This window comes from Dermacentor silvarum, chromosome 3 (genome assembly GCF_013339745.2).
Source record: "Dermacentor silvarum isolate Dsil-2018 chromosome 3, BIME_Dsil_1.4, whole genome shotgun sequence".
NCBI lineage: Eukaryota > Metazoa > Arthropoda > Arachnida > Ixodida > Ixodidae > Dermacentor > Dermacentor silvarum.
Genome location: NC_051156.1, coordinates 115,204,567 through 115,230,079, shown reverse-complemented (window position 1 = coordinate 115,230,079; position 25,513 = coordinate 115,204,567). Strand labels below are relative to the sequence as shown.

The 25,513-nt window shown below is 48.6% G+C and overlaps 18 non-coding genes across 18 annotated transcripts; all 18 read right to left on the bottom strand.

Moving 5' to 3' along the window:
- Positions 1 to 942: 942 nt before the first annotated feature.
- Trnae-cuc (transfer RNA glutamic acid (anticodon CUC)) lies at positions 943 to 1,014 on the bottom strand. The gene has a single exon. It is a non-coding gene; the product is annotated as a tRNA-Glu (tRNA).
- Positions 1,015 to 1,112: 98 nt separating this feature from the next.
- Trnae-cuc (transfer RNA glutamic acid (anticodon CUC)) lies at positions 1,113 to 1,184 on the bottom strand. Its single transcript has one exon. It is a non-coding gene; the product is annotated as a tRNA-Glu (tRNA).
- Positions 1,185 to 1,283: 99 nt separating this feature from the next.
- Trnae-cuc (transfer RNA glutamic acid (anticodon CUC)) lies at positions 1,284 to 1,355 on the bottom strand. The gene has a single exon. It is a non-coding gene; the product is annotated as a tRNA-Glu (tRNA).
- Positions 1,356 to 6,602: 5,247 nt separating this feature from the next.
- Trnae-cuc (transfer RNA glutamic acid (anticodon CUC)) lies at positions 6,603 to 6,674 on the bottom strand. Its single transcript has one exon. It is a non-coding gene; the product is annotated as a tRNA-Glu (tRNA).
- A 99-nt stretch (positions 6,675 to 6,773) lies between these two features.
- Trnae-cuc (transfer RNA glutamic acid (anticodon CUC)) lies at positions 6,774 to 6,845 on the bottom strand. Its single transcript has one exon. It is a non-coding gene; the product is annotated as a tRNA-Glu (tRNA).
- Positions 6,846 to 6,943: 98 nt separating this feature from the next.
- Positions 6,944 to 7,015, bottom strand: Trnae-cuc (transfer RNA glutamic acid (anticodon CUC)). The gene has a single exon. It is a non-coding gene; the product is annotated as a tRNA-Glu (tRNA).
- A 100-nt stretch (positions 7,016 to 7,115) lies between these two features.
- Positions 7,116 to 7,187, bottom strand: Trnae-cuc (transfer RNA glutamic acid (anticodon CUC)). The gene has a single exon. It is a non-coding gene; the product is annotated as a tRNA-Glu (tRNA).
- Positions 7,188 to 7,286: 99 nt separating this feature from the next.
- Trnae-cuc (transfer RNA glutamic acid (anticodon CUC)) lies at positions 7,287 to 7,358 on the bottom strand. Its single transcript has one exon. It is a non-coding gene; the product is annotated as a tRNA-Glu (tRNA).
- A 2,412-nt stretch (positions 7,359 to 9,770) lies between these two features.
- On the bottom strand, positions 9,771 to 9,842 carry Trnae-cuc (transfer RNA glutamic acid (anticodon CUC)). The gene has a single exon. It is a non-coding gene; the product is annotated as a tRNA-Glu (tRNA).
- A 99-nt stretch (positions 9,843 to 9,941) lies between these two features.
- Trnae-cuc (transfer RNA glutamic acid (anticodon CUC)) lies at positions 9,942 to 10,013 on the bottom strand. The gene has a single exon. It is a non-coding gene; the product is annotated as a tRNA-Glu (tRNA).
- Positions 10,014 to 10,112: 99 nt separating this feature from the next.
- Trnae-cuc (transfer RNA glutamic acid (anticodon CUC)) lies at positions 10,113 to 10,184 on the bottom strand. The gene has a single exon. It is a non-coding gene; the product is annotated as a tRNA-Glu (tRNA).
- Positions 10,185 to 10,283: 99 nt separating this feature from the next.
- On the bottom strand, positions 10,284 to 10,355 carry Trnae-cuc (transfer RNA glutamic acid (anticodon CUC)). Its single transcript has one exon. It is a non-coding gene; the product is annotated as a tRNA-Glu (tRNA).
- Positions 10,356 to 10,454: 99 nt separating this feature from the next.
- Trnae-cuc (transfer RNA glutamic acid (anticodon CUC)) lies at positions 10,455 to 10,526 on the bottom strand. The gene has a single exon. It is a non-coding gene; the product is annotated as a tRNA-Glu (tRNA).
- Positions 10,527 to 16,643: 6,117 nt separating this feature from the next.
- Positions 16,644 to 16,715, bottom strand: Trnae-cuc (transfer RNA glutamic acid (anticodon CUC)). The gene has a single exon. It is a non-coding gene; the product is annotated as a tRNA-Glu (tRNA).
- Positions 16,716 to 16,988: 273 nt separating this feature from the next.
- Trnae-cuc (transfer RNA glutamic acid (anticodon CUC)) lies at positions 16,989 to 17,060 on the bottom strand. Its single transcript has one exon. It is a non-coding gene; the product is annotated as a tRNA-Glu (tRNA).
- Positions 17,061 to 17,159: 99 nt separating this feature from the next.
- Trnae-cuc (transfer RNA glutamic acid (anticodon CUC)) lies at positions 17,160 to 17,231 on the bottom strand. Its single transcript has one exon. It is a non-coding gene; the product is annotated as a tRNA-Glu (tRNA).
- A 97-nt stretch (positions 17,232 to 17,328) lies between these two features.
- On the bottom strand, positions 17,329 to 17,400 carry Trnae-cuc (transfer RNA glutamic acid (anticodon CUC)). The gene has a single exon. It is a non-coding gene; the product is annotated as a tRNA-Glu (tRNA).
- Positions 17,401 to 25,220: 7,820 nt separating this feature from the next.
- Positions 25,221 to 25,292, bottom strand: Trnae-cuc (transfer RNA glutamic acid (anticodon CUC)). Its single transcript has one exon. It is a non-coding gene; the product is annotated as a tRNA-Glu (tRNA).
- Between the last annotated feature and the right edge of the window lie 221 nt (positions 25,293 to 25,513).

The following is a 25,513-nucleotide window of genomic DNA, read 5'->3' as shown; positions in this document are numbered from 1 at the left end:
TTAAGCAAAAAGGCTCCAAGTAAATTGCGAAGAGAAGTGACGAAGCCGGACATCCTTGCTTTATACTTCTACAAATTTTAATTTCCCCAGAGAGCTGTTTGTTTACTATCAAGTTCGTGCTACACTCTTCATAACATAGTTTCAATCCTTCTAGTATAATGTTGCCAACATTCACATGCTCTAGAATAGAGAAAAGCACACTGTGTACAACACGATCGAAAGCCATCTCCAAGTCAAGTTGCATCATTGCCACTCTGCCTTCCCATGCATCGCAACACTCAAGAATACTTCTTGCCACATGCATATTATTCAGTATCGACCGGCCTCTTATGCCACATGTTTGATGTGGGCCTACTACTGATGTCATCACTGACTGCAACCTTCTTGCTAACACTTTCATAAATATTTTGTAGTCGACATTTAACAAACTTATGGGGCGGTACGATCTTACTGAGAGAAGCTTTAAAGGGTCGTTGGTTTTCGGAATCAGGACGGTATGGGTTTTCCGGAAAGATGGTGGCATATATTTTACTTAAAAAGCCTCCGCTAGAACATGGTGTAAAACGACTGCTAGTTCATGCTTAAATACCTTATAGAAAGCCGCGCCTAGGCCATCAGGTCCTGGCGCTTTTCCAGGTTTCAATTCATCAATTGCTCTTTCGATGTCACTGAAGGTAATGGGTTCCTCAAGAACGGTTTTAACGTCCTCATCTAGCCTCGGCATTAAAGCCAGATATTCCATGTCAAAACCAGCTTCCACTAGTCCTTTGCAGCTCAACAACTCTCGGTAGTGTTCGGTGAAGGCACGCTGTATTGTATCACTATCGACTAGACCATGCCGGAAGGCGGGAAGGACTGATGAACCCCACCCACCTATTCGAAAGCAAGCGCGAAAGAAATGAAAAAGAAGTACAGTCGACGACAACAGCAATTCAAAAATAATTCCGACACCGGGAATCGAACCCGGGCCTCCTGGGTGAGAGCCAGGTATCCTAGCCACTAGACCATGCCGGAAGGCGGGAAGGACTGATGAACCCCACCCACCTATTCGAAAGCAAGCGCGAAAGAAATGAAAAAAAAGTACAGTCGACGACAACAGCAATTCAAAATAATTCTGACACCGGGAATCGAACCCGGGCCTCCTGGGTGAGAGCCAGGTATCCTAGCCACTAGACCATGCCGGAAGGCGGGAAGGACTGCTGAACCCCACCCACCTATTCGAAAGCAAGCGCGAAAGAAATGAAAAAAAAGGACAGTCGACGACAACAGCAATTCAAAAATAATTCCGACACCGGGAATCGAACCCGGGCCTCCTGGGTGAGAGCCAGGTATCCTAGCCACTAGACCATGCCGGAAGGCGGGAAGGACTGATGAACCCCACCCACCTATTCGAAAGCAAGCGCGAAAGAAATGAAAAAAAAAAAGTACAGTCGACGACAACAGCAATTCAAAAATAATTCCGACACCGGGAATCGAACCCGGGCCTCCTGGGCGAGAGCGCGAGAGCGCGAGAGCCAGCTATCCTAGCCACTAGACCATGCCGGGTTGTTTTTTTTTTATTTTTTTATTTTTTTTTATTTTTATTGCCGTCGTCGACGTTCATACTCAAGGGTTACAAAGGATAAAACGTGCCAGCCACACTTCGGCTAGCACAGCACTAAAATATTTTCAGTGACACCAGTTCATCGAGTACAGACATCCATTGTGGTGGATCAGGCAGTACTCTGTACGCGTCTCTCACGTAAACAACACTTTCAATGAAGTGTTCTCGCACCGGTTTCACAACGATGCCTGCATGTTCAAATTGCATGCGAGTTTTCCACATCGCGTGGAGGCCCAGGACCATAATGAGGTCATACGGTACTTCCTCTGAGGTATCTATTGGCAAGAAGCGTATTCCATACGGGTCCAGAAGTAACTGTTTCTTCAGCGTTCTCTGCAGAACGTCCCAGTGAAAGATCGGGTCCCAGCAATCTAGGAAAACATGTTCTATTGTTTCTCGTTTTTTACATAAAAAGCAGTCGGTTGTCCAGGGGATGAAAATACCCTTGCTATGAAGCCAGGTCTTAACGGGAAGTGTGTTTGTATGTAATTTGCAAAAGAAAGACTTAGTTGATGGCCTTACTGGCATTTTCTTGACTCTTTTTAGAACGTCCTGTCCGGGGCCTCCACGGTGTGGTGAACGGTACAAAGGTACACGTAGCATCGTGTCCACAAGATCTCTGTACAATTTTTTTTTTGTAACGGTGGACAGATACTGCAGCGAAAAACGCACATTCAACATCCTATGCGCCAGCACCACTTCACGCAGGTACCCAGTCACGGTTCCCGGCATGTTCTGAGCCGACGAAACAACAAATCCCGGAAGAAGTCTACTCAGCCGTACTTGAATTAGTGTTCGAAGAAAGGGATCATTTTGATCCCGCAGAAACACAAAGCGTGACACAATTTGTCGCAAAAACAAGTGAACCAGACCAAGCCCACCTTTCTTGACCGGGAGAAACAAGTTTGTCCTCTCCCAGGTAGAGGCCCAAATGAAAGTGGCGAAAATGCGGTGAATTTTTTGTACGCTATATCATACAAAATACAAGATATGTATACAAAATACAAGATATGTATACCATATCTTGGAAACTAAAAAAAAGGTTGCAAACAGTGGCTCTAGAAAACATTGACAATTGCTTGCCTCTCCAACCGTCAGCCTTTACCTTTGCTGTCGAAACTTGGTCGAGCCAGTACGGTTCAGGCTCACGGTAACTTCCGAGAGGCACCCCCAGGTACTGTGTAGGTAACCTTGACCAATTCAATCGAGAAAAGGTCTCCGGCTTGTCTTCCCAACTCCCATGCCAGAAGCCATAACTTTTATCCCAGTTTATCTGGGCTCCAGTTGAATTGCAAAACTTTTCGACTACAGCAGTTGCCTCTATTATGCTCGCTTTATCTGTGCAGAAAATCGCGATGTCGTCTGCATACGCCAATATTTTAACATGTGCCGCCTGTAGTCGATAGCCTGCTATGCGTTCGTTGTTTTTAATGGCCAAACAGAGTGGCTCGAGATAAGCGGCAAAAAGAAGGGGCGAAAGCGGGCATCCTTGACGCACCGACGAGAGCACACGAAAGCTATCGGTGAGCTCCCCATTAACAATAATTCGCGTTGAGCAGTTCTTGTACGCCATCGTGACACCTTCCGTTATCACACTGCCAACATTCGTGTGTTCAAGTATGCATACAAGAGCCTTGTGCGAGACGAGGTCGAAGGCTTTTGCCAAATCTATCTGCATCATTGCGACGTAATCGCCAATCGCATCGCAACACTCTAGCACACTTCGAGCCACGTGTACATTTGTTGTAATACTGCGGCCTTTAATGCCACAAGTCTGGTGCGGCCCTACCAATGTTTTGATGACACTTTGCAGTCGTTTTGCTAAAACTTTCGTGAATATCTTATAGTCAACGTTGGCTAGAGTTATCGGGCGATATGAGCCAGGCAACAAGCCTTCCTTTTCATCATCACTCTTCGGGATTAGTACGATATGCGATGTTGTGAAAGACAAGGGCAATCTTTTTCGGTCGTACGCTTCGCTAATAACTAGTTGGAGGACATGAGCCAGCGCAGACTTAAAAGTTTTATAGAAAGTGGCCCCTAAGCCATCAGGCCCGGGTGCTTTACCGGGGGCCAACTCGTCTATTGCGCATTCTATCTCACTCAGGGTAATGGGATGTTCAAGCCGTGTCTTAACTTCTTCATCTAGCTTTGGCATCAATGAAAGGAATTCCATCTGGTAGCCATCTTTAGGTTCACGTGGTTGACTCAAGATGGCTTTGAAGTGATCGGCGATCCCTTGCTTGATGTCGTTTAGGTCGGACGTGATATCATTGCCTTTAGCTAGCTGGCGGATTTCCTTCCGACACGCGTACCTTTTCTCGTCTGCGAGGGCTCGTCTTGATCGCACAACGGCCGCTTTGTACTTCTCTGAGTCTATCCTTTCGAGTTCGGTTTTTACTTCCTTTATTTCCTTAGTATACACACCAGGCTGGGCACTTTCCATGCTGATGAAAAATTGCAGTTGGTGGCGGAGGTTTGTTTCTGCCTGTTTCAGGTTATGCCGAAGTACACTGCTTCTTTCAATAGCCATAGTTTTAACTTTCTGTTTAAGTTCTTCCCATTTAATGGCGAAGCTTTCTAGTTGGACTGAACACAGGCTTTCTAGTTCGTTCGCAACAGCATCAACGAAACCATCGTCACCCAACAACTGCGCGTTCAATTTCCAGAGGTCCCAGTTAAAGGTGTGTTTGATCTGTCTTTTCCCAAAGGTGGCAGTTACCAAGCAGTGATCGCTATAGGCAATGGGTTGCACATCATATTCACTACACAAAGGCACCAATTCGTCTGACACATATAATCTATCTACCCGAGCGTGGCTATCACGCTGGAAGTGGGTAAACTGCGGGTGAGTACCGCTGGCGAAGACACTACCGACATCTTCCAAGTCATAATCGTGCACCATCGCATTTAGCAATTCAGCGCTCTTGTCGCGAACGTGTGAACATTTTGCGCGATCGTCAGCAGTGCATACACAGTTAAAATCGCCCAGCAGTATTACCACCTTCTGACAGTTTACGTACGTTTCAAGACGCTCAAAGAAGGATCGCCGGTCCGTTTCGATATTTGGTGCGTAGACACAAATGACACGGAAATCCTTATCGCAAAAACAAAAATCAGCCACTAAAAGGCGCCCACTATCACACGAAAACACTGACTGCACACAACTGCCAAAATTTCTTCGAATGAATATAGCGCAACCACCTGATCCACCAACAGCGTGCGAAACACACACATCAAAGTGAGTACGAAAATTGGACACCATTCTGTCGGTTAGCTCTTGGCTCTCTATTTTGGTTTCTTGGATTCCCACAAGATGCAAGTCATTATCTAAGAGTAGACGACTTAGCTGGCATTGCCGCCTTCTTGCGCTGAGCCCTCGTACATTTAACGTGGCTACACGTAGCGCTCCTTCAATATTGGCCGCCATGACTAAACGGCAGAAGGGTGCCCATCAGTTACCCAAGGACGCGTGTTCATATTGACGCACCGATAACCGCGTCGAGAGCCACAAAAGCAAACACAACTCGGCCTCTCTAAGAAACACTCAAATGCAACTTGAGCCCCCGTTCCTGACACGTATCTAAAAAGGATGGGGCTCATGATGACGGCCATTGCACTCACCAACCCCCCTACCCACCTAAGCTACAGACAGTACAAAATTACGGAGGCGGTTTACCCGCCTGCCGTGGATCGTCCGTAATGTTCGGCCGCAGCTTCAGGGTTGGTCTCCTCATACCTGGCGTTTTGGGCGGTGGCTCGTCTCCGCCATTGCTGTCTTGTAGCGTAGCCAGGCTATTGGCCTGGTCGTGCGGTCGTTTCCCCGCCAGCAAGTTGGCAAGCCCGGTATGGGTGTCCATGTCTTCATGTTCAGGAGGGGTGGAGGCCGCTCCCGGGTCAGGTGGGCTCTCTTCCTCACGGTTCGGCATGGCTACAGTGCCCTCCACTTGCTCTTGCTGTTCAGTGGCGACGGCTTCACCGACATGTTGCCCCTGTTTCTGAGGTCGTGCCTCCGACTCTGCCACCTCGCCAGCTGCTTCCTTAGCCGTGGTCGATGTGTCTTCCATATCCGCCTCGTCCATGAGTAGGGCGGAGTTGTCGTCGTTGCTCACGGGTCCGGTCACGCTTGCGTACGTCCGCTCGCACTGACTCTCTTCGTGACCGAAGCGTCGGCACGCACCACACCGCGGAATGCGGCAGTCGCGACGAATATGGCCCGTTCCGCGGCAGCGCAGGCAGAGAGGGGCCCTGCCCGGCACAACCACGAGGGCCAGCTCACCGGCGACGCTCACCTGGTGCGGGAGGTCGTCAAGCATTACGCCCGGCTTCAACTTGAGCGTAACCAGTCTTGTAGTAGAGTTCTTGTCAGCCACGCCATGCACCCGCCACCGGTCGCGGGCGACGTCCGTGACCTTTCCAAACGGCGCGAAGGCAAGACGCACGTCCTCGTCAGGAATGGTGTGCAGCAGCCAATGCACTTTTAAGCGTACATCCTGCTTGGCGGGGTCAATGACGAGGCATGGGCCCTTCTTGACCTGTAGCTCACCAACACTGACGATCTTCTTCACAGCTTCGTTGTCTTTGAAGGTCACGGCCCAAACATGGCTCATACGGTAGGCCCCGAGAGCCACCACTTCCGGCAGGAGCGATAACGGGGCGAGCGCATCGCGGGAATCTTCCACCCGGTATGGGCGGGCCCTGATATCACAATGTAAAAAAACTGTGTTCACAACAAAACGCCCTGTTGGCAAACTCGGCAAAACAACTTGGTACTCGTTGTCCGCAACGACACTCCTGTTACCGCGGCCGCTCTGGGCCGCTGAAGCCGCTCCTACGGCGCCCGTCATCGTACGTCCGTCACGCTCGGTGGCCGGAAGCAGAATCCCACTAGACCATGCCGGAAACGGGAAGGACTGATGAACCCCTCTCACCTATTCGAAAGCAAGCGCGAAAGAAATGAAAAAAAGTACAGTCGACGACAACAGCAATTCAAAAATAATTCCGACATCGGGAATCGAACCCGGGCCTCCTGGGTGAGAGCCAGGTATCCTAGCCACTAGACCATGCCGGAAGGCGGGAAGGACTGATGAACCCCACCCGCCTATTCGAAAGCAAGCGCGAAAGAAATGAAAAAAAAGGACAGTCGACGACAACAGCAATTCAAAAATAATTCCGACACCGGGAATCGAACCCGGGCCTCCTGGGTGAGAGCCAGGTATCCTAGCCACTAGACCATGCCGGAAGGCGGGAAGGACTGATGAACCCCACCCACCTATTCGAAAGCAAGCGCGAAAGAAATGAAAAAAAGTACAGTCGACGACAACAGCAATTCAAAAATAATTCCGACACCGGGAATCGAACCCGGGCCTCCTGGGTGAGAGCCAGGTATCCTAGCCACTAGACCATGCCGGAAGGCGGGAAGGACTGATGAACCCCACCCACCTATTCAAAAGCAAGCGCGAAAGAAATGAAAAAAAAAGTACAGTCGACGACAACAGCAATTCAAAAATACTTCCGACACCGGGAATCGAACCCGGGCCTCCAGGGTGAGAGCCAGGTATCCTAGCCACTAGACCATGCCGGAAGGCGGGAAGGACTGATGAACCCCACCCGCCTATTCGAAAGCAAGCGCGAAAGAAATGAAAAAGAAGTACAGTCGACGACAACAGCAATTCAAAAATAATTCCGACACCGGGAATCGAACCCGGGCCTCCTGGGTGAGAGCCAGGTATCCTAGCCACTAGACCATGCCGGAATTTTTTTTTCTTTATTTCCATAACAACATACAACACGGAACCCAACATAAAAAATGCTAAAAGCGCCAACCAATAGCTTGTTGACGCGGCACGACTAAAAGGGCTTTAATGACACTAGGTCATTAAGTACGGGAAACCATGTTGGCTGTTCATCTTTTGATTGGTACACATCACGCATATAGGCAATACTTTCAATGAAGTTTTCCCTTACCGTTCTTACAACAGGTTCTGCATGTTTGAATGCCATTCTGGTTTTCCAGATACTATGCAGGCTTAATACCATGAACATGTCATATGGTACGCCCTCATCATTGTTTACTGGAAGAAAATGAATCCCATATGGTGTGAGGGGCAAATCCTTTTTCAGCGTTCTCTGGAGAATGTCCCAATGAAATATAGAATCATAACAGTCCAGGAATATATGGATTACTGTTTCAGGCTTCCGGCATAAAAGGCAATCAGCTGACCATGGAACAAAAAAAACCCTTTTCCTGCAGCCAAGGTTTGACTGGGAGCGTACCACTATGAAGTAGAAAAAAGAAAGTTTTCACAGACGGTCGAACCGGCATTCTTTTAACTCTTTTTAAAACGTCCTTACCCGCACTGACAAAAAACATGTTTCGATAAAGAGGCACTGGAAGCATGACGTCACGTAGATCTTTATACAGTTGTTTCTTTGATACGAAGGTGAGATAATCTAACGAGAAACGTACTTTAAGAATTTTGAAAGCGCTTACAACTTCGCGTAGATACCCGCACAAACTACTTCCTGTAACCCTACACGAAGACACAATAAACTCAGGAATGGCGCTGTGCAATCTCACTTGAACCACTGCACGCAAAAAAGGGTCGTGCTGGTCCCGCAAGAATATAAACCTTGAGACAATCTGCCTCAGAAAAAGATGGGCTAAGCCAAGCCCTCCCCTTTTCAGGGAGGGAAACAAGTTTAGTCGGCTCGTGCGCTCCCATGTTGAATTCCATACAAATACTGCAAGGATCCTGTGAAATTTTTGCACACTAGCTCGTGACATAGCAATCACCTGCAACACATACCAAATTCGTGCAACAAGGAACGTATTGCAAATCGTTGACCTAGTAAGTATGGATAAATTTTTTTCCTCCCAATTTGGTGGTTTTCGTGCGCACCCGTTCAATCTCTTCTTTCCAATATTCTGAAGGATCATCATACCAGTTTAAAGGTGCTCCTAGATATTTTTGGGGCGAGACTGTCCACTGTAGGTTTTCAAAGACGTTGGGCTTCTCATCCCAGCTTCCATGCCAGAAACCTTTACACTTCTCCCAGTTAACAACGCTTCCAGACATTTTGCAAAACGTTCGAGCTTGTTGAACAGTTTCGCTAACACTTTCCTTGTCCCCACAAAAGACGGCAACATCATCTGCATACGAGAGAATTTTCACTTCACTCGTCATTAAGCGGAATCCCCTTATTTTGTCACTGTGTATCACTTTTAAGCAAAAAGGCTCCAAGTAAATTGCGAAGAGAAGTGACGAAGCCGGACATCCTTGCTTTATACTTCTACAAGTTTTAATTTCCCCAGAGAGCTGTTTGTTTACTATCAAGTTCGTGCTACACTCTTCATAACATAGTTTCAATCCTTCTAGTATAATGTTGCCAACATTCACATGCTCTAGAATAGAGAAAAGCACACTGTGTACAACACGATCGACAGCCATCTCCAAGTCAAGTTGCATCATTGCCACTCTGCCTTCCCATGCATCGCAACACTCAAGAATACTTCTTGCCACATGCATATTATTCAGTATCGACCGGCCTCTTATGCCACATGTTTGATGTGGGCCTACTATTGATGTCATCACTGACTGCAACCTTCTTGCTAGCACTTTCATAAATATTTTGTAGTCGACATTTAACAAACTTATGGGGCGGTACGATCTTACTGAGAGAAGCTTTAAAGGGTCGTTGGTTTTCGGAATCAGGACGGTATGGGTTTTCCGGAAAGTTGGTGGCATATATTTTACTTAAAAAGCCTCCGCTAGAACATGGTGTAAAACGACTGCTAGTTCATGCTTAAATACCTTATAGAAAGCCGCGCCTAGGCCATCAGGTCCTGGCGCTTTTCCAGGTTTCAATTCATCAATTGCTCTTTCGATGTCACTGAAGGTAATGGGTTCCTCAAGAACGGTTTTAACGTCCTCATCTAGCCTCGGCATTAAAGCCAGATATTCCATGTCAAAACCAGCTTCCACTAGTCCTTTGCAGCTCAACAACTCTCGGTAGTGTTCGGTGAAGGCACGCTGTATTGTATCACTATCGACTAGACCATGCCGGAAGGCGGGAAGGACTGATGAACCCCACCCACCTATTCGAAAGCAAGCGCGAAAGAAATGAAAAAAAAGTACAGTCGACGACAACAGCAATTCAAAAATAATTCTGACACCGGGAATCGAACCCGGGCCTCCTGGGTGAGAGCCAGGTATCCTAGCCACTAGACCATGCCGGAAGGCGGGAAGGACTGCTGAACCCCACCCACCTATTCGAAAGCAAGCGCGAAAGAAATGAAAAAAAAGGACAGTCGACGACAACAGCAATTCAAAAATAATTCCGACACCGGGAATCGAACCCGGGCCTCCTGGGTGAGAGCCAGGTATCCTAGCCACTAGACCATGCCGGAAGGCGGGAAGGACTGCTGAACCCCACCCACCTATTCGAAAGCAAGCGCGAAAGAAATGAAAAAAAAGGACAGTCGACGACAACAGCAATTCAAAAATAATTCTGACACCGGGAATCGAACCCGGGCCTCCTGGGTGAGAGCCAGGTATCCTAGCCACTAGACCATGCCGGAAGGCGGGAAGGACTGCTGAACCCCACCCACCTATTCGAAAGCAAGCGCGAAAGAAATGAAAAAAAAGGACAGTCGACGACAACAGCAATTCAAAAATAATTCCGACACCGGGAATCGAACCCGGGCCTCCTGGGTGAGAGCCAGGTATCCTAGCCACTAGACCATGCCGGAAGGCGGGAAGGACTGCTGAACCCCACCCACCTATTCGAAAGCAAGCGCGAAAGAAATGAAAAAAAAGGACAGTCGACGACAACAGCAATTCAAAAATAATTCCGACACCGGGAATCGAACCCGGGCCTCCTGGGTGAGAGCCAGGTATCCTAGCCACTAGACCATGCCGGAAGGCGGGAAGGACTGATGAACCCCACCCACCTATTCGAAAGCAAGCGTTAAAGAAATGAAAAAAAAAGTACAGTCGACGACAACAGCAATTCAAAAATAATTCCGACACCGGGAATCGAACCCGGGCCTCCTGGGCGAGAGCGCGAGAGCCAGCTATCCTAGCCACTAGACCATGCCGGGTTGTTTTTTTTTTTTTATTTGTTTATTTTTTTTTTTATTTTTATTGCCGTCGTCGACGTTCATACTCAAGGGTTACAAAGGATAAAACGTGCCAGCCACACTTCGGCTAGCACAGCACTAAAATATTTTCAGTGACACCAGTTCATCGAGTACAGACATCCATTGTGGTGGATCAGGCAGTACTCTGTACGCGTCTCTCACGTAAACAACACTTTCAATGAAGTGTTCTCGCACCGGTTTCACAACGATGCCTGCATGTTCAAATTGCATGCGAGTTTTCCACATCGCGTGGAGGCCCAGGACCATAATGAGGTCATACGGTACTTCCTCTGAGGTATCTATTGGCAAGAAGCGTATTCCATACGGGTCCAGAAGTAACTGTTTCTTCAGCGTTCTCTGCAGAACGTCCCAGTGAAAGATCGGGTCCCAGCAATCTAGGAAAACATGTTCTATTGTTTCTCGTTTTTTACATAAAAAGCAGTCGGTTGTCCAGGGGATGAAAATACCCTTGCTATGAAGCCAGGTCTTAACGGGAAGTGTGTTTGTATGTAATTTGCAAAAGAAAGACTTAGTTGATGGCCTTACTGGCATTTTCTTGACTCTTTTTAGAACGTCCTGTCCGGGGCCTCCACGGTGTGGTGAACGGTACAAAGGTACACGTAGCATCGTGTCCACAAGATCTCTGTACAATTTTTTTTTTGTAACGGTGGACAGATACTGCAGCGAAAAACGCACATTCAACATCCTATGCGCCAGCACCACTTCACGCAGGTACCCAGTCACGGTTCCCGGCATGTTCTGAGCCGACGAAACAACAAATCCCGGAAGAAGTCTACTCAGCCGTACTTGAATTAGTGTTCGAAGAAAGGGATCATTTTGATCCCGCAGAAACACAAAGCGTGACACAATTTGTCGCAAAAACAAGTGAACCAGACCAAGCCCACCTTTCTTGACCGGGAGAAACAAGTTTGTCCTCTCCCAGGTAGAGGCCCAAATGAAAGTGGCGAAAATGCGGTGAATTTTTTGTACGCTTACCCGCGCAGCACACAACACATTCATAACATACCATATCTTGGAAACTAAAAAAAGGTTGCAAACAGTGGCTCTAGAAAACATTGACAATTGCTTGCCTCTCCAACCGTCAGCCTTTTCCTTTGCTGTCGAAACTTGGTCGAGCCAGTACGGTTCAGGCTCACGGTAACTTCCGAGAGGCACCCCCAGGTACTGTGTAGGTAACCTTGACCAATTCAATCGAGAAAAGGTCTCCGGCTTGTCTTCCCAACTCCCATGCCAGAAGCCATAACTTTTATCCCAGTTTATCTGGGCTCCAGTTGAATTGCAAAACTTTTCGACTACAGCAGTTGCCTCTATTATGCTCGCTTTATCTGTGCAGAAAATCGCGATGTCGTCTGCATACGCCAATATTTTAACATGTGCCGCCTGTAGTCGATAGCCTGCTATGCGTTCGTTGTTTTTAATGGCCAAACAGAGTGGCTCGAGATAAGCGGCAAAAAGAAGGGGCGAAAGCGGGCATCCTTGACGCACCGACGAGAGCACACGAAAGCTATCGGTGAGCTCCCCATTAACAATAATTCGCGTTGAGCAGTTCTTGTACGCCATCGTGACACCTTCCGTTATCACACTGCCAACATTCGTGTGTTCAAGTATGCATACAAGAGCCTTGTGCGAGACGAGGTCGAAGGCTTTTGCCAAATCTATCTGCATCATTGCGACGTAATCGCCAATCGCATCGCAACACTCTAGCACACTTCGAGCCACGTGTACATTTGTTGTAATACTGCGGCCTTTAATGCCACAAGTCTGGTGCGGCCCTACCAATGTTTTGATGACACTTTGCAGTCGTTTTGCTAAAACTTTCGTGAATATCTTATAGTCAACGTTGGCTAGAGTTATCGGGCGATATGAGCCAGGCAACAAGCCTTCCTTTTCATCATCACTCTTCGGGATTAGTACGATATGCGATGTTGTGAAAGACAAGGGCAATCTTTTTCGGTCGTACGCTTCGCTAATAACTAGTTGGAGGACATGAGCCAGCGCAGACTTAAAAGTTTTATAGAAAGTGGCCCCTAAGCCATCAGGCCCGGGTGCTTTACCGGGGGCCAACTCGTCTATTGCGCATTCTATCTCACTCAGGGTAATGGGATGTTCAAGCCGTGTCTTAACTTCTTCATCTAGCTTTGGCATCAATGAAAGGAATTCCATCTGGTAGCCATCTTTAGGTTCACGTGGTTGACTCAAGATGGCTTTGAAGTGATCGGCGATCCCTTGCTTGATGTCGTTTAGGTCGGACGTGATATCATTGCCTTTAGCTAGCTGGCGGATTTCCTTCCGACACGCGTACCTTTTCTCGTCTGCGAGGGCTCGTTTTGTTGGCGCTTCTCCCGCCCACAGCTTCTCAGACCTTGATCTCACAACGGCCGCTTTGTACTTCTCTGAGTCTATCCTTTCGAGTTCGGTTTTTACTTCCTTTATTTCCTTAGTATACACACCAGGCTGGGCACTTTCCATGCTGATGAAAAATTGCAGTTGGTGGCGGAGGTTTGTTTCTGCCTGTTTCAGGTTATGCCGAAGTACACTGCTTCTTTCAATAGCCATAGTTTTAACTTTCTGTTTAAGTTCTTCCCATTTAATGGCGAAGCTTTCTAGTTGGACTGAACACAGGCTTTCTAGTTCGTTCGCAACAGCATCAACGAAACCATCCTCACCCAACTGCGCGTTCAATTTCCAGAGGTCCCAGTTAAAGGTGTGTTTGATCGGTCTTTTCCCAAAGGTGGCAGTTACCAAGCAGTGATCGCTATAGGCAATGGGTTGCACATCATATTCACTACACAAAGGCACCAATTCGGCTGACACATATAATCTATCTACCCGAGCGTGGATATCACGCTGGAAGTGGGTAAACTGCGGGTGAGTACCGCTGGCGAAGACACTACCGACATCTTCCAAGTCATAATCGTGCACCATCGCATTTAGCAATTCAGCACTCTTGTCGCGAACGTGTGAACATATTGCGCGATCGTCAGCAGTGCATACACAGTTAAAATCGCCCAGCAGTATTACCACCTTCTGACAGTTTACGTACGTTTCAAGACGCTCAAAGAAGGATCGCCGGTCCGTTTCGATATTTGGTGCGTAGACACAAATGACACGGAAATCCTTATCGCAAAAACAAAAATCAGCCACTAAAAGGCGCCCACTATCACACGAAAACACTGACTGCACACAAATGCCAAAGTTTCTTCGAATGAATATAGCGCAACCACCCGATCCACCAACAGCGTGAGAAACACACACATCAAAGTGAGTACGAAAATTGGACACCATTCTGTCGGTTAGCTCTTGGCTCTCTATTTTGGTTTCTTGGATTCCCACAAGATGCAAGTCATTATCTAAGAGTAGACGACTTAGCTGGCATTGCCGCCTTCTTGCGCTGAGCCCTCGTACATTTAACGTGGCTACACGTAGCGCTCCTTCAATATTGGCCGCCATGACTAAACGGCAGAAGGGTGCCCATCAGTTACCCAAGGACGCGTGTTCATAATGACGCGCCGATAACCGCGTCGAGAGCCACAAAAGCCAACACAACTCGAACTCTCTAAGAAACACTCAAATGCAACTTGAGCCCCCGTTCCTGACACGTATCTAAAAAGGATAGTGCTCAGGATGACGGCCATTGCACTCACCAACCCCTCTACCCGCCTAAGCTACAGACTGTACAAAATTACGGAGGCGGTTTACCCGCCTGCCGTGGATCGTCCGTAATGTTCGGCCGCAGCTTCAGGGTTGGTCTCCTCATACCTGGCGTTTTGGGCGGTGGCTCGTCTCCGCCATTGCTGTCTTGTAGCGTAGCCAGGCTATTGGCCTGGTCGTGCGGTCGTTTCCCCGCCAGCAAGTTGGCAAGCCCGGTATGGGTGTCCATGTCTTCATGTTCAGGAGGGGTGGAGGCCGCTCCCGGGTCAGGTGGGCTCTCTTCCTCACGGTTCGGCATGGCTACAGTGCCCTCCACTTGCTCTTGCTGTTCAGTGGCGACGGCTTCATCGACATGTTGCCCCTGTTTCTGAGGTCGTGCCTCCGACTCTGCCACCTCGCCAGCTGCTTCCTTAGCCGTGGTCGATGTGTCTTCCATATCCGCCTCGTCCATGAGTAGGGCGGAGTTGTCGTCGTTGCTCACGGGTCCGGTCACGCTTGCGTACGTCCGCTCGCACTGACTCTCTTCGTGACCGAAGCGTCGGCACGCACCACACCGCGGAATGCGGCAGTCGCGACGAATATGGCCCGTTCCGCGGCAGCGCAGGCAGAGAGGGGCCCTGCCCGGCACAACCACGAGGGCCAGCTCACCGGCGACGCTCACCTGGTGTGGGAGGTCGTCAAGCATTACGCCCGGCTTCAACTTGAGCGTAACCAGTCTTGTAGTAGAGTTCTTGTCAGCCACGCCATGCACCCGCCACCGGTCGCGGGCGACGTCCGTGACCTTTCCAAACGGCGCGAAGGCAAGACGCACGTCCTCGTCAGGAATGGTGTGCAGCAGCCAATGCACTTTTAAGCGTACATCCTGCTTGGCGGGGTCAATGACGAGGCATCGGCCCTTCTTGACCTGTAGCTCACCAACACTGACGATCTTCTTCACAGCTTCGTTGTCTTTGAAGGTCACGGCCCAAACATGGCTCATACGGTAGGCCCCGAGAGCCACCACTTCCGGCAGGAGCGATAACGGGGCGAGCGCATCGCGGAAATCTTCCACCCGGTATGGGCGGGCCCTGATATCACAATGTAAAAAAACTGTGTTCACAACAAAACGCCCTGTTGGCAAACTCGGCAAAACAACTTGGTACTCGTTGTCCGCAACGACACTCCTGTTACCGCGGCCGCTCTGGGCCGCTGAAGCCGCTCCTACGGCGCCCGTCATCGTACGTCCGTCACGCTCGGTGGCCGGAAGCAGAATCCCACTAGACCATGCCGGAAACGGGAAGGACTGATGAACCCCTCTCACCTATTCGAAAGCAAGCGCGAAAGAAATGAAAAAATGTGGTTGATCCCTCTTATATAGGAATCGGTATAGAACACGAAAGTGAAACGTGTCTTCACAGAAGTAGTGTAATGTTTATTGCACATTGATATATAATGTCTATTGGTGTTTTGTGGCTAAAGCGCCCTTAGGCGTTGATGCACCCACGCTGACGCCTGGTGGCACGTCTCCTCCATCACGACTACCAACGTCGATGACCATGAACAACCGTCGTGCATATGGAAGCTGCACTACGCTGCACACGCTAGCACAACGCGAAAGACGAAGCACGTAACTGACACACTAATACAACGCGCAAGACAAAGCACGTAACTGAATCGTCACCGAGTCAAATCAGCGCGTACAGCGCGTCGTAATTGCAGCCTCCGCGATCAACTTCAGAAACATTTTCAGAGCTAATTGCGGAGGCCACGCTCCGCTGTGCTGAGTACGGTGAACGCCACTATCAACGCCACCTAGGTGGCGTTGGTAGTGCTTCTTGATGCCAGCGTTCCTTCGAATGCTGGCATCGAGGCGTCGTAGTGCTGAGACCACCGAAGCGTTCACTGTCGGTGCGCGTTAGTGTCATAATGCAGTACTTCTCTTTTCTGCTCGTAGGCGGCGGCACCGCCCCGAACAAGAGCGCGGGTACACGGAGGAGTGTTAGATATATAAGGCGCGTCTGTGTAGCTCTCTGCAAATGCGTTTGTGGCGCAATGGGTTAAACGCTCGGCGATCTATCGTCGCAGACCGAGAGGTCGTGGGTTCGATTTCGAAATTTTGCATGTTTGTGGAACTTTTTCTTCTGGTTTCTTTCTTTGTATTATGTCAGTGAAGTCTTGGTGGACCCCGGCATAAAACACTTTCGTGTTAAAAAAGTACAGTCGACGACAACAGCAATTCAAAAATAATTCCGACACCGGGAATCGAACCCGGGCCTCCTGGGTGAGAGCCAGGTATCCTAGCCACTAGACCATGCCGGAAGGCGGGAAGGACTGATGAACCCCACCCGCCTATTCGAAAGCAAGCGCGAAAGAAATGAAAAAGAAAGTACAGTCGACGACAACAGCAATTCAAAAATAATTCCGACACCGGGAATCGAACCCGGGCCTCCTGTGTGAGAGCCAGGTATCCTAGCCACTAGACCATGCCGGAAGGCGGGAAGGACTGATGAACCCCACCCGCCTATTCGAAAGCAAGCGCGAAAGAAATGAAAAAAAAAAGTACAGTCGACGACAACAGCAATTCAAAAATAATTCCGACACCGGGAATCGAACCCGGGCCTCCTGGGTGAGAGCCAGGTATCCTAGCCACTAGACCATGCCGGAAGGCGGGAAGGACTGATGAACCCCACCCGCCTATTCGAAAGCAAGCGCGAAAGAAATGAAAAAGAAGTACAGTCGACGACAACAGCAATTCAAAAATACTTCCGACACCGGGAATCGAACCCGGGCCTCCTGGGTGAGAGCCAGGTATCCTAGCCACTAGACCATGCCGGAAGGCGGGAAGGACTGATGAACCCCTCCCGCCTATTCGAAAGCAAGCACGAAAGAAATGAAAAAAGTACAGTCGACGACAACAGCAATTCAAAAATAATTCCGACACCGGGAATCGAACCCGGGCCTCCTGGGTGAGAGCCAGGTATCCTAGCCACTAGACCATGCCGGAAGGCGGGAAGGACTGATGAACCCCACCCGCCTATTCGAAAGCAAGCGCGAAAGAAATGAAAAAAAAGTACAGTCGACGACAACAGCAATTCAAAAATAATTCCTACACCGGGAATCGAACCCGGGCCTCCTGGGTGAGAGAGCCAGGTATCCTAGCCACTAGACCATGCCGGAATTTTTTTTCTTTATTGCCCGCTTTGACACCAAATGAACACACATATACATATATATACAAGCAAATCACTCACACTAAAAATACATGGTCATATTAAAAATGCTTAAAGTTTACGAGTTCATCTAGAATAGCCACCCACTCAGGAGGGTCGGCTTGCGCACGATACTGTGCTCTTAGATTTGCAATGCTTGCAATAAAATTTTCCCGCACCGAACAAACTTTCACATCGACATGGCGTACTGCCATCCTTGTTTTCCATAAGCTGTGGAGGCTCAGGAGCATGAACATATCGCAAGGTGTTCCATCACTATTATCTGTGGGCAGAAACCGTATACCAATTGGTGTAATTGGAAGTTCTTTTTTAAGTGTTCTCTGTAAAATGTCCCAATGGAATACAGCGTCCCAACAATCTATGAATGTGTGATCGATAGTCTCCGGTTTTTTACAGAGTGAGCAGTCAACACTCCATGGCACGTAAATACCTTTTTCGTGTAACCACGTTTTAACTGGCAAACAATTGGTATGTAGCTTAAAGAAGAAAGATTTTACTGTGGAATTAACGGGCATCCTTCTCACACGCTTCAAAACGTCATTTCCTGGACCTCCACAGTTAACAGCTCTGTATATTGGTGTAGGCAACATTACATCGATTAAGTCTTTGTACAGTTTCCTCTTTGTAATGTTAGACAAATATTCCAAAGAAAACCGTGCACGTAATAACCGAAACGACATAATCACCTCACGCATATACCCAGTCACACCTTGCCCACTGTATTCACTGCACGTTATGACGAATTCTGGTAGGGCACTTGCCAGTCGAACCTGTATCACCGTGCGTAAGAACTCGTCACTTTGCTCTCGTAAAAAAAAGAAACGCGACACAAGCTGCCTGATATACAGGTGAGCAAGCCCCAGTCCGCCACTGCGGACTGACCGAAATAAACTGGTGCGACTGACGCGTTCAAAAGTTGAACCCCATATAAACACAGCGAAAACCCTATGAATCTTTTGCACACACATCCTAGTCATGTACATAATTTGCAAAACATACCATACTCTGGCAACTAAAAACAAATTACATGCACTGGCACGTCCGAACATTGACAGGCCTCGGCCAGTCCAGCTGCTTGTTTTTTCCTTCATCTTGTCAGTTTCTTCAAGCCAATAATCTTTAGTATCTCTGTAGTGCTGTAGCGGCACTCCCAGGTACTTCACAGGTGTAGTCGTCCACCGTGTCGAAGCGAAGTGTTCTGGCGTTACGTCCCAGTTGCCGTGCCATATACCAACGCTTTTATCCCAGTTGATCTCCGATCCTGATTGCTTGCAGTATGCCTTTGTGACTCGAACAACTTCCTGGACGCTTTTTTGGTCATCACAAAAAACAGCGATATCGTCCGCGTAGGCCAGCACCTTCACTTCAGTCATCTGTAGTCTAAACCCTCTAATATTTTCGTTACTGATTACAGCCAAACAGAAAGGCTCAAGGTATAATGCAAAAAGTAAAGGGCTTAGTGGACACCCTTGCCGAACACTTGATTTGACAGGTATTCTTTGACTAAGGCTTTTGTTAATTATAACCTGTGTAGTACAGTCCTGATATGCCATTTTAACTCCCTGCATAATAACATCACCTACCTTTACATGGTTAAGTATCAAAAAAAGTACTTCGTGCGACACTCTATCGAAGGCTTTTGCTAAGTCGAGCTGTAACATAGCAACTCGGCCAGCAAAAGCGTCAACACATTCAAAGACACTGCGAGCTACATGAGTGTTCGTACAGATAGTACGTCCTTTTATACCACATGTTTGATGTGGTCCCACCAAGTCTTTTATCACAGTTTGTAACCTGTTCCCAAGAATCTTCATTAGCACTTTGTAATCACAGTTGGTTAGACTTATTGGCCTATATGAGCTTACTGACAGTAGCTCCTCACGGTCATCTGTTTTCGGAATTAAAACCATGTGGGCACTTCGAAAAGACGGCGGTAGTTGTTTTTTGTCGTACGCCTCCGCGAAGACATGATACAATATCTGTGATAACGCAGGCGCAAAAGCCTTATAGAATTCGGCACCCAGGCCATCCGGCGCCGGCGCTTTTCCTACAGCCATATGTTCTATCGCGTGTTCAATTTCTCGCTTGCTGATCGTCTCTTCTAATCTTTCTGTTACCTCTTTATCCAGTCGTGGCATGGCCTTCAAAAAGTTTGTTTGAAAGCCCAAGTCAACCGATCTCTTGTAACCAAATATTTTGCGGTAATGTTCTTCAAAAGCACGTTTGATCATTTCACACTCTGAAGTTATCTGATCATCGTACACTATTTGTTTGATTTCCTTTTTAAGGGCGTATCGCTTTTCGTCTGCCAGCGCGCGTTTATTTGGCTGCTCATCGACCCAAAATCTTTCGGCTCTTGCCCGGACTGTAGCAGCCCGATATTTTTCATCGTCAATAGCTTATAGTTCTTTCTTCACTTTACTGATATGTCCTGTAAACATTCCTGGTTCGGCACTCTCCATTTCAAGCAGCAGTTCAAGTTGTCGTTGTAGCTCTTTTTCTTTCATTTTTTCATTGTGGCTCTTCACGCTACCCCTTTCTATCGCTATCATTTTAACCTTGATCTTTAGGTCCTCCCACGCTTCCGCATAGTGCGCTGGCTCCTTAGCTAGCATTTTTTCAATTTCCTCTTGTACTTTTTTAACGAAGCGCTCATCTTCAAGAAGCTTCCTATTAAATTTCCATAGGTACCAGTTGAATTTACGTTCTTTTGGTCGGGACCCAATTTCAAAGTGTACCATACTGTGATCACTGAAGGAGACTGACTTCACACCATAGTTGCTGCATATTGGTACTATAGCAAGCGATACATACACTCTATCCAACCTCGCATGAGTGTCACGTTGAAAATGCGCGTATTTTGGTTGTGTGGCGCTCATTAATAAGCGGCCAACATCTTCCATGTCATATTTCTGGACCAGGGTATTTAGCAAAAGAGCACTTTTATCGCGCACGAAGGTTCGCTTAGCGCGATCATCGGTATAGCATACACAGTTGAAATCTCCCAACAATATAACATATCTTTCACACTTGAGATACTGTTCAAGCTCTGCGAAAAAGGCACTTCTCTCCTGCATATCGTTCGGCACATACACACAAATCAGTCTCCATTGATAACCACTAAAAGAAAAATCATACACGATAAGCCGTCCAGTTTCATTAACCTTGAGAAATTGCTCTGTAATATCCAAACTTTTCCGCACCAAAAGAAGACAGCCACCGGACGTACCCACGGAATGGCATACGCATGCGTTGTAGTATGTTCTAAAAGGTGCCACCATGCGATCAGTTTGTTCTTCGCTTTCAACCTTTGTTTCCTGTATTGCTACTAGATCCAATTGATTCTCAGCACATAGGCGATTAACTTGGTACTGCTTTCGTCTTGCGGCAAGACCTCGAACGTTAACGGTTGCAACACGCAGTCCTCTAACCAAATCCCCTACCATAATAATTTCGAGCAAACTAATCGCACGGTTCCACACACCCCTCGCGCGCTAAACCTAGGCAAACAAACAACACTGCACTTTTCAATTGTGGTTTGGATGCGTACCTCAGATACGCAGTACATCCGCCTCCTCGTCTTCGTATCCATTGTGCGTGGTTCATCGCCCATTCGCCATGAAAGGCATGGGCTGGCGTCCTACACGAGTCTCGTGACCGCCGGTTTTCTATCCGGCGGAATATTCGGCTTTGGTCGGAAAGTTGGCCGCCTTGTAACCACAGCCTTTGGCGGTGGTTCCTCGCTTGTAGGGTCTCCTGTGTGGTCTTGTTCACCAGTCGCTTGGTCACGACTCCTCTTCGTCACACTTCCACTGGTGGAAGCTACGTCCATTTCTTCATACTGTGGCCCTTCGCTGTCTTGATCCCCGGAGCTCTGTGCCTTTTGCGAGCCGCTGCCTTCCTTCACTTTCTCTTGCCTATCGCCCGCTCGCGAGTCAGGTTGCTCAGGGGGCGTCAGTTCAGGGGGCGTCTCCTGTACTTTCACATTCTGCGCGTCACCAGAGCATACTTCCTCGACTTCGGCTTCGTCCATAAGGAGTTCCGCCACTTCTTCCTTCTCTGCAGGGCCCGTCACACTCGCGTACGTTCTAACGCATTGTGACTCATCGTGTCCATAACGCCGGCAGAGCGCGCAGCGTGGAACGCGACATTCACGCCGTATATGCCCTGTGTTCCGGCACCGAAGGCAGAGCGCAGCTCGGCCTGGCGCGACAACCAATGCCTCCTCGCCTGCGACACGCAGCAAATGTGGCACGTCGTCCACGGTTAGGCCTTTCCGCAGTACCAAGGTGACAAGCCGTGTGGAAGAACTCTTGCCTTGCAGACCATGAACGCGCCACCGCTCCCGCGTAATCTCCTTAACAACGCCGTAAGGTTCCAAGGCCTCGCACACATCCTCATCTAGCAGGTTGTGGAGCAGCCAGTGAACCTTCAGGCGTATGGCTTGATTTCCAGGGTCGATAATCAGACAGCGACGCCCCTTCACCTTGACTTCTTTTTCTCGTAGCATTTCTTTCACCGCATCAGCATTCTTGAAAGTCACGGCCCACACGTGACTCATTTTATAAGCCCCTAACGCAACTACGTCAGAGAGCACCTTCAAGTTTTCCAGCATGTCCCTGAAGTGTTCCACACGATACGGCCTTGCACTCACATCGGCATGTAAAAACAAAGTATTGGAAACAACTCGCCCAGTAGGTAATTGTGGCAGAAGTACAGGCGCTCTCAGAATAATTCGGAACGCCGGACACGCAGCAGCGCGCCGGCGGAGTATGCGCGCAGAAAAGTAGTACCATGGTCTGCGCGTGCGCGGTCTCCCTAGCAAGCAAACGTTGCTCCGTATTGCACCTAGATTCGCGTTGTGTTGCTACAAAACGGTGCCCTATGTGTCCCTTAGCGCTTTGATAAGGGGCGCTGGGTGGGTGGTGTCTGTGACAAGCCGCGTGTGCGGATGCACGTTCGTTGGAGCAGAAGCCGTCGTGCGTGCGTGTTCGTGTGCTTGGATGACTTTATTCTTTTGCTACTTTGCTTCCTATTTATCATATGATCAGATTATTTCCGGTAGGCGACTGTGACTAACGCTCGCAAAGGACGGTGGTTTCATCTGACGAAACCGTGAGCATATCGGTGGCCAGATTGATAAAGAGATACGAATATATTTGAACCATGCCAGTGACACGAAGTTCACCTTTTTCCTATCGAGGCAGCATGCCGAAAAGAGTACCGATCGATGTGCGGAGAAGAATAATTGAGCTCTGGTTACAAGAGAAATCTCAGCGCGAGATATGCCACCTCACAGGGAAGTCTTTAAGCGCGGTCAACCGCATTATCCAGGCATACAGGGATGAAGACGGCCGACTATCAGATGCACCATGATCCGGAAGACACAGATGCACGTCGGAAGAATGCGACCTTCTCATTGTTGCTGCAGCAGTCACCGATCCTTTTCAGAGCGCCGGCCAGATTAAGGCAGCACTGAACCTGCAAGCCAGTGAGGAGACAATCAGAAGGCGCATGCGAGAAGCTGGTCTTCGTGGATTTGTCGCGGCGCAAAAGCCACACCTGACAGATCGACAAAAAGCCCAACGCCTCCAATTTGCCAGGGCATATGAGCACTGGACTAGAGAAGAATGGACGCAAGCGATATTCTCGGATGAATCGACATTTACGTCGCGGTGGGATCAAGAGCGCCGCGTATGGAGACCATACAACTGCAGGTATTTTATTTTATTTTTGATCTTTGCCACACCAAATCTTCCGGCGCGCAAAACGGTTTCATGTAGAAAGACCAATATTTATTTTTTCTCATTGTGTAGGTACGAACCCGGGTATGTTTCTGAGACCTACAGTAGCGGCCGCTGTGCTGTCAACGTGTGGGGAGCAATCAGCAAAGAGGGCCTCGGTCCGCTAGTCCGGCTGTCGCCATCGTTCACAGCTGACGCCTACTGTGAAATTCTGGACTACCACCTGGTGCCATACGCTCTGGACGGGCCATTTAAAGATGGCTGCTACTTCTTCCAGCATGACCGGAGCCCGGTGCACACCGCCAGAGCTGTGCAAAATCTGCTTCAAGAGCGTGCCGTTTGTGTCCTTGACTGGCCTCCGAAAGGTGCAGACTTGAATCCGATAGAGAATGTGTGGGGCGCAATGAAGGAAAGTTTGTCCCGCATGAATCTTGGAAGTGCCAGTGCTGACGAGCTCTGGCTCGCCATAACCCGAGAGTGGAAGCGCCTTAGTGAGAAGAAGGACTTCGTAGAAGCGCTCTACGAGTCCATGCCACGCCGGCTACAAGCTGCAGTTCGCGTGGACGGCGCATTCACGCGATATTAAAGCTGAGAATAACAATCGATTCTTTTGTTTTTTATGGGAAAATAAACCCAACGTTCTTCCTGATATTTAATTCTGTTTATTTTACATTCCACTCGCACAGCCTCTCTTTCTTAGTGTTGTAGTCTACCGCCGAGCAAAAGAAAATAGCTGTCTGCGCCAACAAATAAAGACATGGGATCAAAATGTAAGAATACTCGCTACCAAACAGCCAGATTCCGTAATTTATTGGTGCACAAATATGCGCAGACGTCCTAATGTGATGCGCAAATCAAAGATAGTGGTGTCGTGTAGAGCTTAAGATAGCATCTTTTCGATGGAGGCGAAAATGCCCGAGGGCCGTGTGCTTAGATTTAGGTGCACGTCAATGAGCCCAGGTGGTCCAAATTTCCGTAGCCCTTCACTACGGCATCTCTCAATTTCGTGGTTTTGGGGCGTTAATCCCGAACAATTACGATTATAGTACTCATGCAGTCACTTCGTCTGCATGAAATTGGACTTGACGAACATGGCGCGTTATTTAATTTCGTGAACTGTTTTATTACCGCCATCACCGACACACCTGTAAGGGAGCGGTCGTGTAATAGTCCAAATTGAACTCTTATTACCGAGCTAGTAGTACCATGGATTGAAAGATAACTAAGTTGGAACTAATACTTCGTAGAACAGACAGACATGGTTGAAAAGAAGGCAGGGATGACCTTGTGCCCTTGCCGCTTCAACCTCAAGTAGTATCCCAGAATGAATGCAGATAATGACGAGAACACGCCGCAAGGAATCGAATTGAGGTGCGCAGTACGATACAGGGCCTGGTCCGTCCAGCCCATCTTGTCATAATGCTAAAGGGCACCTAGCGCTACCCATTTGGTGCAAGACAACGCCAATCGAGATGCACTAGGGAGCGAAACTAGCTCGCTGGGAGGCCGCGCATGCGCACACCTTGCGTGCATTTATCCGCCGGTGCGCTCCGCCGGCGAGCGGCTGCGTGCTCGTTGTTCCGAATTATTCTGGGAGCGCCTGTACTTGATATTCCGTGGAATCCTTGACAGTTGTCCTGGTACCGCGGCCCTGTTGGGCCGCTGAAGCCGCCCCGTTGTTAACGGAGCACATGTCACCCACGTCCGTTCACTACGGTGGCCGGAAGTGGAATTCTAGACCATGCCGGAAGGCGGGAAGGACTGATGAACCCCACCCACCTATTCGAAAGCAAGCGCGAAAGAAATGAAAAAAAAAAGTACAGTCGACGACAACAGCAATTCAAAAATAATTCCGACACCGGGAATCGAACCCGGGCCTCCTGGGTGAGAGCCAGGTATCCTAGCCACTAGAGCATGCCGGAAGGCGGGAAGGACTGATGAACCCCACCCACCTATTCGAAAGCAAGCGCGAAAGAAATGAAAAAAAAGTACAGTCGACGACAACAGCAATTCAAAAATAATTCCGACACCTGGAATCGAGCCCGGGCCTCCTGAGTGAGAGCCAGGTATCCTAGCCACTAGACCATGCCGGATTTTTTTTCTCTCTTTATTGCCTGTTTCATAACAACATATATACAACGCA